Source organism: Bacillus rossius, chromosome 3, assembly GCF_032445375.1.
Source record: "Bacillus rossius redtenbacheri isolate Brsri chromosome 3, Brsri_v3, whole genome shotgun sequence".
Classification (NCBI taxonomy): Eukaryota; Metazoa; Arthropoda; class Insecta; order Phasmatodea; family Bacillidae; genus Bacillus; species Bacillus rossius.
In genome coordinates, this window is record NC_086332.1 from 100,662,437 (window position 1) to 100,671,365 (window position 8,929).

At 36.5% G+C, this 8,929-nt stretch overlaps 1 long non-coding RNA gene across 1 annotated transcript; it reads right to left on the reverse strand.

The window, feature by feature from the left end:
• Nucleotides 1-360: 360 nt before the first annotated feature.
• On the reverse strand, nt 361-5,852 carry LOC134531080 (uncharacterized). The gene is made up of 2 exons (XR_010074927.1): nt 4,118-5,852; nt 361-797 (listed from the first exon to the last, which is right to left on the reverse strand). It is a non-coding gene; the product is annotated as an uncharacterized LOC134531080 (long non-coding RNA).
• Between the last annotated feature and the right edge of the window lie 3,077 nt (nt 5,853-8,929).

An 8,929-nucleotide genomic window follows, 5' to 3' on the forward strand; every position in this document is an offset into this window, starting at 1 on the left:
GGGTACTCTCATCGGCCCTGGTTATAATGATGTCGTTATTGAGCTGATCATGTTAAATTATATGTTTGGAGAGAAGTATTTGAGTATTGTAACAGGTGGTACATGTTTGGCATGTTTTTAGCACGAATTTTCCTGCTTCTTGGACCTGAATTATATGTATTTGTGATAATTCAACAAATGTACCTCTTTCAGGCATCAATTCATCATGTTTTGTTCAGATATAGCCTATTTATATTCTATTTATTTCTTTTAAAAAAATATTAAAATGTTTGTAATAGCTATACAGGTAGTGAGTGTATTTGACCCGAGTCGAGGGAAGCATCAGGAACATGTGATCTGAGTATTTAGTAGATCAGTGAGTTGGGGCATTAAGCCGAGGAAATTTATTATTTGCTCAGTTTAATAGCTCTCCGACAGCGAGGTCATATCAGATATGAAAGCACGCAACGAATGCGCAATGAATGCGGGGCCATGCATCGTGCGTGGCTGTGTGGGTGACTTCAGGGCAGAGCGGTGAGTGCGCGGTCCGGCGTGCGGACTCGTGCCAAACCCGTTCCGCGCCGGCAGGGACCGCCTCCCTGGCCTCTGGCGCGGCAGTGGAGTGGCAGTGGAGTGGCAGTGGAGTGGCTCGGTGGTTTGTAGCAGTTTACGACTCGGGGATCGTGGGCGGGGCAGCTCCGGGGAAGCACTCCCAGAGCGGTCGCCGTCAGCTGCTGGAGTCCTGCGAGGCGAGTCGCGTTCAACCAGCCGGCACTTCCTTACGCTGGAATACCGTGGCTATCAACCACTTCGCTCTCCTGCAAGACAGTATACTGAAGAACCCGGCGTTGCCCGGGCTAAACACATCACATGAGGAACATCATTACCGAGGTTCAAGACTGTAGGACGCACACTTGAAAAACGGGAAATTTCGATTGGAAAGTCTCAGTGATTGCACAATCTCGGCGCATCAAGGCTACGCATCAGCAAAACCGGGACGACAATCTTCAGCTTCGTTTGGTGGGAAGGAGGGTAACCCATAGGCAAAACGTAACGGACGCACCAAACGATAGAGCGTTACAAATTCAAGGAAACGTCATCTATTAACGAAGTTCTGAACTAAATTGTTGTTAGCATACTTAGTTCGCTAGAAGCCGCGAGATTCGCTTAAAGGATGGGTTTCACCAAACCTTACTATATGATTGTGTGTCGAACTTAGATAAATGACACAAACGCACTGTTCGTGTGTCTATGACCTACCTTCTATGTTTTATATTATAAAACTGAATTTACCGCTATTTCAATTTGGTCGTATTATCACGATCCTTATTAGTAAAATAAGGGGTCCGTTGGCTTGTTATTCCCTTAAGGCATGTTCCATATTACGTTTTCACCAATTATTAAATAATAATATTAAAAAAATTAAAACAAGATCACACGATTTAACAGCACACAGGCTTTGTTAGTGTGATGCGGCAGAACTCCTGACAGATTTTCACCTGCTTGGGCACTAAAACTTTGGCAATTCGAATAAATGTTGCAAAAATTAATTGACGTAATAAAGGATGTTCTGTTCTGACGACCGTGCATTATATGGTTTTATGCGGTGTCGAACCTGGTCAGCCCAACATGTGGCGTAGTTATTAGGCGTTTTTCGCCTCACCCTTCCGATCTTTGAGTGCTGTTTCATCGAGTGCACTCAGAGTGTTACTGCAAGGCAACCTTTCTGTTGTTAATTTTACCCTTGAAAGAGTATCAAACTTGGTGGAACCACTTTACGACTTCTATTCCTGAAATACCGTCTTGACAGCGATCGTACAGCAGGCATTTAATAAACAAGCGCACTTATGGTTATAATTTTTTCCGGTAGCTCAAATAATTCTTTCAACTGTAGAGTGGTTGTGTGCAGCAGACAAACTCGTGCGATGAACACGGACGATTGGCGCAGGAAGCGTTGTATACCAGACAGTGCTGCGAACTTCCATAACTGTAAACGACCCAGTTACATCTGACGACCAGATACGTTTATGTCCTGCCCAGTTTCACGATACTCCTCTGTTTATATCAGGTGTTCACAATAACTGCATTTCAACAAACCCTGTGGCTACGGACGCTTTGCTGGATAGCTCATTGAGTTACGGCGGATGCACGAACCTCTGTCTATTTATTGTACGTGTACACCACAAAACAATAGCATAAAATAACTTTCAAATATGACTTTTACAGACAACATATTTTTTAACACTATATATAATTTTAAGTTGACTTTTACGGGTTAGTACTGTTTGTTCTAAGCCTTAGACATGGACTGTAACAAGTGAAAAGTTTGGTCATTGAAAATTCAAACGATACGTCGCTTAGAAAAGATCGTTAGAATAAACCGCCGTTACAATAGAACCAACTGGGAAAACTTAACAACTACTCTTATTTAAATTTTAATGAGTTAAGTAGTATAAAAATTTTAACTATTTCAGTTACGCAACAATATATTTTTTGTCAAGTCCTAGGCGATAGTTTCCACTTACTTGATGTCAAAGTTTATTGCTTGGAATAAATTTAATTTTTGAAATAAAACTTATTTCCAGCTGGTAAAATAAATCGTAACAAAGAGTGCAACACTCACGAGTGGGATATTTGACTAGGTGGGGGGAGGGGTAATATCGAGCAGCCGCTTGTTATCGATCAAGCGTTATTGAAGCAATTCTGAGTGCTTATTTACCTCAGCCTGTAACCTACAGAAGATCTTTTCCCTTAACAATTCAATTTAGATAGTTTGAAAATATTTTTAGGCATTTACAACAGTGCTTGTGCATTTTTAAAAAGTTTAGGTATTGTGTATATATTTGTTTTATTTTTTTTCTTTAAATTAATTATTTAATATATGTTTTATCCTACAATTGTATTATTTAAGTGTAAAGGTTCGCTTATAATTCGCGAGGTGGTTACGATATCATGGTCTTAAGACATACCCACGCCAAGATGTCACAAAATACGAATACATATCTAGACAAAAACATTTTATGAAACCAATATGGCCACCAACATATCACGAAAAGTGGTCCAGAACATACTTGCTCACGTATTTAACTTAACTTGAATTATATTTCACGGTAATAATTCCGAATACTTTAATTTCCTAAAACTAAATTAAATTTTGCTGAATCTTTGGCTAGTACTTACGTAGTCGTCCATTTTGAAATAATTTGTGAATTAAAATATTATTTGGTGGTTGTAATACATTATTGTTTCTAATTTTAAATTTTTTTATTTTTGTTTAAATTTTCCTTGGAGTTTATAATATTATAACACTTAGGTATTACCTAAACCTAAATATGTCTTATAATTTGCTGTTGGCCATTTCATTGCTGAAACCGATTGTATTAGCTCAAAAGATAACTCAAAAGATGTTTTATCGTTATCGTCCGAATACATGAAGGATTTTTATTCCACTGCTTTAAGAATGCGGTATTATATTAACGTTAAATATTTTGATTGATATTTTGATTGAAAAGTCTTCGCAAATAAAAGAATGAATACAGGCCTGTATCCTGGACAAAAAAGTAATTTAAGACGTCGAGAAATGACTAAATGAGAATGTGCAGGTGGGGAAACTTGGAATATGCAGAGGAAACCGCAATGACTTTGAGACACATCCGCTAATATTTTTTTCATCGTGACGCCTGCCCGGCTCTTCAAACAGGTCTCGGATTATTTCTTGCAGTGTTAGCGTTGCTGGTTGTACAGGATATGCGCCCACGCATATATTTATCAAGAATCTTCGCAACAGAGGACTACGTGATCTAATTAGCATGCTGCACCTAGAGATGCCGTTATATGGGCCAACAATACTTGCTATGAGGCAAAACAACAGTGGTTAGTTTTTAAAACGAATTTTTATTTCTAAGGCAAATTATTTTTAACAGAGTTAAATGATTTAGTCATTGTTTTAAAATATATACTAAATACATCTTGTTATGCATAGAATGCAGTTTAGCTAGCATAGTATTTAGTTTCAAAAGTTTACTGTTATCTGAGTAGCCTATTTCGTGTTGCAATTATGTAACAGTTACAAAAAGATAAATAGGCATATTCACACGAAAGATAAAATATTGAATTATTTTTGCACATCAGCACATACCTGACATTTCCATACACAATAAAAAAATTCTCCGCAGTTAACATTGAGTTACCAGCTACTGCTAATTAAACGGCGCACACTGCATTTCACGGTACGAGCCTCTTAGTCCCAGTGAATAAGCGGCTTACAAATCGTTCCGCTGAACAAAGTCATTAACTCAGGTTCAGAATGTAATTTTTTTTTGCGGCACATTTCCGCCTGATTACGCAATGATTTCCGGCACAGAACTTCCGGCAGTCGGGGTGAAAACATAAGCCACGATAATGGAATTAAATGAGCCGCGAAGCGACCGTAATGGCCGGCGCCGCGGAGGGGCTTGCGGTAATTAAAATGTCCGCCGCTCGGGCGGTAATAAAAACGCTTCGTTTCTGTTTTTCCTCGGCGGGTTCCGCGCCGGTGCTGCTACCTGCAGGGCCCGCGAGGAACCACCTCGCGGAAGTGTCGGCTCGTGGGAGGTGCGCCTCTCACGCCGACCGTGAGAATTATTACAACTTCCCACTGAAATATTCACTTCACCCTGGGTCCGCGGGGTTTTTACGTCTTTCCAATCTCCACTAATTTTCAGTTTGGCCGTTGGCGCAGCGCCCTCTGACCGTAGACAATTAGCGAGCTCGCCGTAAACACACGGAGAGAATAAAGGTTAGGCACACTAAAAAAAAAAATAATATCTACGCAAATGAGGAACCCATATCTATTTCTTAGAAACCTCACATTAAAATATTGCGTTCATGAATGTTTCCTGTTCGTGGTGTCCATAACTTAAGATTTGGATTTTTCCTTTAAATTTTTAAGAAAATTTTTGTTGGTAACTGTTTCCCGTCAATATATGGTTGTACTGTAATCATAAATTTTAATATACAAGTGGCTAAAATATGTATTGTAAAGTTACAGGAGCAATAGTAAAATTTTGTAAATAATTTCTGTGGAATAGCTTACGTGACACCTTTCCTGAAAATGACTAAGTTACTGTACATTAGCTGCTGTTTGTATGTATGATATTTAAGTTGAAGTTTAATTTTGTTATTGGGGAACTACGGCTGTCAGGAATAACTATTTAAAAATAGTTGTTTTGAAAAAATTAAGCATTATTTTCATTTGCATTTTTAATTTTAAATAGTAAAATGGTAGAAAGTATTAGAATTTTGCTACAAATTTTTGAAACTGGATCGTGAATTCCTACCATATATTTTAGTGACTCAATATCACTGATTGAAAAATTGGTTTTTCGCTAACTTTTCAATGATTTCCACCTTCGGGCACGGGTTTATAGTGGCAATCATTGATTTATTAATCAGTAACGACCTGTTAGCATGACTTCAGTCATTATAACTTCTCTGAATCAAATTTTCTACCTACGCAGTGTTGGAATATTATTAACTCTCGAGACGCCATGCTGGGCTGAACCTCTCCAGGGTCAGTGGTTCTACAGACAGCCCCAGCTCGAAGCAATCAGCCGGGAAGATTCAACTAGCTTTCCTTCCTCGAGTAACTTGGCCATGTATATTGTGACTAAAAATCTGCTTAAGGTGAAACCTTTACTGCATTTAAATATCATATCGACAAACGTACATTCTGATAGCAACAAAAGTGTACCATAAAAAATAAATAATTTTTGGTGGTGGACTCGGAAGTACCCAGGTCTCTGAACTGGCTAGTTGTAGAAGCAGCAGTAAGATACTCGTGGAAAATTTTTGAATATTTTACTTTTATAATATTTAATATTTTGTTTATTACCTTGTTTATTGTCTTGCTTATGTTAAATATTAATTTTAAACTGTTCATCATTTGGTTTTATCTCATATATAACTCTCAAAATTGACATGGGTTGTGTATCCAAACAAGTCTTAAACTCTTATTTACAATTAATACACAATTACTTAACACTGGTAACTGTCAAAGTATTTAATAGTCAGGTATTGACATGCACATTTATCTCTTAACTTAATTATCCTTTAATGAAAATACGTAACAGAAAATTGAAATAATGTGAAACATAACATCAAAGCGATTGTATCATTGTAAAACATTGTTGAACTTGATAGCAAAGTGGTTCAAACACACAAAAACGGACGATCGCAAAAGAGCGACGGTGTTCTGTATTTCGAAGAGCCGGCGGTTATCTAGTTTTACACTTGTGAGTTTCAAGCGTGCAGAACGCCCACCCACAACGAATGATCAAGCCCTCGAAGGGTTACAGAAGAAATCAAATAGACTGCTGCCCGGATGGTTTCCTGTTGAAGCCATACTGGCAGTACGTTATTGTGAGAGCACGGTAAATTAATCCGTCGCCTGCGAACACATTTACTCTAACGTACCCCCAATTAGTCAATTTGAAGTACGCTCTGAATTGCCGTACACTGTTGTAAATTTCAGTAAATTTATGTACTTTCCAAAGAATAATTACCTCAAATAACTGAAGAGATCTCCATAATCTCAGGTAAATAGAATTTGTTGCAAACTACGCCAGGTTACAATTTCTGAATTATTATTTTTTTTGTTAAAGATGAGGTAAATAACACGTGGATGACTGAAGACGGTGGTTGCTGTAGAGCAGACAATGTTCTTGGATGTTTTATTTACGTAATACTATCATTATTGTTAATTGTGTTAAAAGTAAGTATGCTCACTGCCCGTAAACTTACGAAAATAACCGTAATTTTACTTATATCCGTGGATTTTCGTCAAGCCTAGCCTACACGATACCCATTTTCTACTATACCTTCTGTTATACCCATTGGTATAAAAATGTGCATAAAAGTTTATACAGCAGAAGAAAGAAAGAATTATTAACTCCAGACACACGACACCTAGAAATTTAACAGAAAACCAGCCGACCATAACAAGCATATCGGGGAAGGAGAACTTGTTGTTTCCAATCTAACAAAAAACTTAAAAAGTATGACAAATGCAATTGTTTATGTTAAAAGTTATGTAACCAGGTGAATAATTTCTTGATATTTTTTCTTCTATACTTAATTTTCAAAAAATATAACAAAGTTAGTGTAGTATTTCAAAACAAATACAATTTTGAGATCAAAGAAATTGTATTTATTTATTGGTAGGTTAGTTTCAAAATCTAGTACTATAAAATTTAAAGGATAAAAATAAATTGGGTTTGCTTTAATGTAGTTTATCATGATATATTTATAATATAACATTAATCAGACAGTTCATATAGCTAATTCACAGTATTAATTGGACTAATTTCATGGTAAAATGTAAAAAAAATATTACACATTCACATATTTATATATGTTACTTGATTACTTATTAATTTTATTATTTACTTTGAGAAATTATAACTAATTTTTTTAACCGAGTGAGACAAAGAAACCAGTATGGTTCCAATAATAAACTAAAATATAAATTGAAGGAAAACCATTTCACATTTTCATTCCAGCTAACATGTGTGGGTTTCTACAAAATGTTATTTTATTTATTAATAATTTATGGACAATAATTTGCTAATAAACGTTGGAATATTAATTAGAGAATTTTTTGTTTTAATTACTTGTAAACATATAATTTAATTTAAATGTAAGTAAAAATAATTTACTTATTATAAAATAATAAAACCAATGTTTTGAGCTATGTAGTAATAATATTATAACAATAAGATAAACAAAATTTAGTAATTTATATTTTCAAGAAGCACTTTATCTATAATCCATTAATCTGTTATTAAAAAAATTAAAGAGGCAAGGTTTCGAATCACATCAAAAACTACCGTTCTTACGCCAAAACCACGCGCTATACCACTACGCTACCAAGTCTTATACCTGTTTAAAATGCGAATAAGAGATATTAATGCCATATTACCTGCCAGCAAGTCTGCTATATGCGCGGCTACAATGTTCTAGGCGCGACTGTACTGTCCGTAATGCCTTCCCTCTTCCCCCCACATACACACTCGCACCCAGGAGGACTACCTGCCAAATTTCCAGGAACTAAGGGCATGCCATAAATAGAGAGCTGCAGAATTCGCGGATTCATTCGGTGATAGGCTAGAATTCAAACACATACACCTCTTAGATAATTTTGCTATTGGCTTACTGTTCATCTGGACGAATCTCAACCAGTTATAAACCCTCAACCAAAAAATGATCGAATCACAGACAAACCAGCTGAGACGACTTACAAGTCGGCAGCCAATGAACTTGCGTTATTTGCCCGAGTGTACAGTGGTATGTGCAGTCTATCCTGAAGGCCATCGAAACCGCGAATTTTGCAGGTCTCTAGCCATAACATACTTGACAAGGAGTCCGTAGCCTCACATTCACGAATCCACCGCAAATTCCAGCTTAATCACAGCACCGCGCAGGCCAGTCACCTTATATATCGGCCATAAAATCACCACTGAACGAAATTCAAATGAACAACACTAAAAATACATACATTTTCTAATCCTTAACGACAATTAATTATAAAGGTTAAATAGTATCTAATCCTTTATACCGAAAAGGATCGTGGTCACAAGAAAAAGAGATACAATAAACATGTGATACTTTGAGTTCGGCAGTCCCACAAGTAGGCCTAAGTATACTTTATCACTTTTAACTCGCGAACTCGCAGAAAATTTTTACTAAATCACGTTCATTATGCAAGAATTGAGCAGGTGCGTAAGCAAAAAAAGGCAAAGTAAATTAATACCATAAAATTATGTCCCCTTTGATATTTTGTTACAGCAAATATGAACACATATAAAGAAATTTATATTTAAAAAATACTAAGAATGTTAGTGTGCAATATAAACTGCCTTGGATGTGCTACTTTTGAGGAATAAATAATTTTTCTGATAATTTTTGTACTGTT